Consider the following 2,996-nt stretch of genomic DNA (forward strand, 5'->3'; position numbering starts at 1 on the left):
AATGTGGGAATAAAGCGAGAGTTTAAATTTCACTGTTTGGTTGGAGGGAATAAAATTACTAGGAATTTCAATTCCAATGTTTGGTATACATGGGAATTGAAAGGGAATAAGTTGTATAAAGTCCAAAATGCTCATTGTTGTTATTATTATTATTATTATTATTATTATTATTATTATTATTATTATTAAATGACAAGTACACAAAAAATATAACATATCATATTAAATTCAAATACCACTCATATACCGTATCCCTTGAAGTAGACATATTGTAAAAAAATATTTGAGAATTTTGAGAAAACATGCTTGATTAAGGTTGACCTAGAATGATTATTGCTTGCTCAGGAATGGCTTTCTTGTTGATCGTTGTCGAAGATGATACACGGTATTAGCTAAAAGAGAATGTTAGGCATCAATTTTAGGTTAAAAAAGAGGGGTAATTTTGTCTTAGGAATATCTTTTTTTTTTTATTCATAAAAGGAATTAAAATCCCAAGAGGGGCATGAGATTCTAATGCCATGAAAATGAGGGAATTGCAATTCCAACCAAACGAAAGAATTTAGTTACCTTCGAAATTAGGTGAAAATTAAGGGGGAATGGAATTTAAATTCCCTCCAACCAGTATTCAAAAAAAAAAAAATTCCCTCCAACCAAAATGTTGTCAAGAATTTCACTTTCAACTTTTTAAGATGTTTCTTCACTTGTTTGAAATGTTGTAAATTTTTTCGTCACCTTAATTAAGAGAGCTAACAGACAATTTGTTCTACATCAAAGTTTTTAGTGTACATTTTAAAATTTTGGAAAAGGTACAAATAGGCCATTGAACTATTTTAGGGATAGCAATTAAGCCATCAAACTCGAATAAGCTCCAAATTCATCCCTGAACCTGAAAAAAAAAAAACAATTAGCATTTTTATCAAGTTAACAACAAGTTTGTGCTGATTAAAATGCCGTGTATTTTTATTTATATATTTTTTATCCTACTAAGCATTTGACCCTAAAAGTAAAATTTAAAAAAAAAACAAAAGCAAAACAAAACAAAACAAAGCATTGTAATTGAATATTTGAATGTATTCTGCTTTGTTATTTTTTTTTAAAAATCAAGGATAAGTCTGCCCAGTACATTTTTACATGTTAGATTTTATTATACGGAGTATCAACAATTATTTCAACATAATAATATTGTAAAAACCTACTTTCAAGAATAAAATTACTGAGTAATATATTTCTTTTTTTTTATGTCGAGAATAAAATATACTTCGTATAAAATATTACTTAACATTTTGGTTAAAGAGCAATGCTTCAAATCCCTTCTATATCTTTCCCATAAATTTCCCCTCCCCTCTTGAAGTGTTATCATGTGATTGGTAGTTAAATTTATTTATTAGTTAGTGGTAGATGGGTTAGTCAAATGCTTAGGGTTTTTTTTTAGGGTCAAATGCTTAGTAGGATAATAATAATAATAATAAAATAAAAAATAAAAAATACACATGACATCTCAATCCGTACAAACTTGTTGTTAACCTGCTAAAAATCTTAATTGCTTTTTTTCTAAGTTCATAGATGAATTTGGAGCTTATTCGAGCTCAGTAATTTAATTGATATCCCCAAATAATTAAGTGACTGAATCTAAATAACCTTTTCCCTCAAAATTTCATAGCTATTCTCACCCAGTGCCTGGTTGAAGGGACCCACCCCTTCCTATCCTACCTTGTTATATTACTTATTACTTATATATATATATAGTATAGAATGAAGTACGTATAAATAAGTTATATATCCATAGCCAATGACCTTATGGTCTAGTGGCACCCGGTTGCACTTTCGTGTGAAAGGGGTGAGTTCGAGTTTCAGTAAAGGTGCTGCTGCTGTCTCTTTGTGCTTCGGTAGGTTGAGAAAGTAGTTTATGAATAGGTATTACATTATAACGGAGTCAGTAGTATTCAAATAAAAAGTTATATATGCATATATGTTAAAAAATAAATAAATTAGCTTAGTTGACAAACTACCTGCTGTAATTTTTTTAGAGGTTGAGACCTCATAAGTACATCTCTATTGAATTTTGTTTCTAATTCTAATTTTAATTTTAGTGAGATTTATAATGTAGATTGATTTGTAATTTAATATTAAATTTTGAAGTATATTTTTATTTGAGTATTTTATTAATTATATTTATATGTATTTTGTGAGCTTTATAATAAGTCATGTATAATAAAATAATTTAACTTGATTAATTAATTTATATAAAATATATTTTATGATTCAATTATGAAATATATTTTAAAATGTAGTTACTATTTATGAATCATCTAGTTAATATAATTTATGTTTCTATTATGCATATTTAAATTAATCTAGATAAAATTTGAAATCAATCTAACTAATTTTTTTTTATAAATATCAATCAATAGAGAAGATCTGTGATCTATAATGTGTTTTTTATTCGAACTATTTATTCAATTAATTATTTCTATATTTTTTATAAATACTTTGATCGTATTTTGAATTGTTTTGATTTCTAATCCCCTGTCATCAAGATTTATGGCTTCACCATGTTTATAAGTTTTGCTTTATAAATTTTTATTAATAATTTCTTTATTATTATTTATTATGATAACAATGTGGTGGTTTGTAAGCTTATTTAATTTTAAATTGTTTGTTCGTTTTTATAAACTATAATTGTTTATTTATGAAGATACTAATACAGTTATTGATTATTTTGCATTTATGAAAGCACTTAGAATTTTTTTTCATGATTATTAGTGTGTGTAAAATTGTTAAAAACTTGTGAATCTTATTTCAAATTATTTGACAATAGTAGTTCTTTTTCTTATGTAATTTAAATTTTAGTTGTGAAAATATATGTTAACTTCAGCTAGGCCTTGAGCTTATAAAATAATAAGATTGGGTTAGATGATTCTATTGCATCTTTTCATTGTATAACATAACCCGAATTTATCACCCTTCATTTCCCTCCAAATTCACTCAAACTTTGT

The sequence above is a fragment of the Ipomoea triloba genome, chromosome 15 (assembly GCF_003576645.1).
Source record: "Ipomoea triloba cultivar NCNSP0323 chromosome 15, ASM357664v1".
Classification (NCBI taxonomy): domain Eukaryota; kingdom Viridiplantae; phylum Streptophyta; class Magnoliopsida; order Solanales; family Convolvulaceae; genus Ipomoea; species Ipomoea triloba.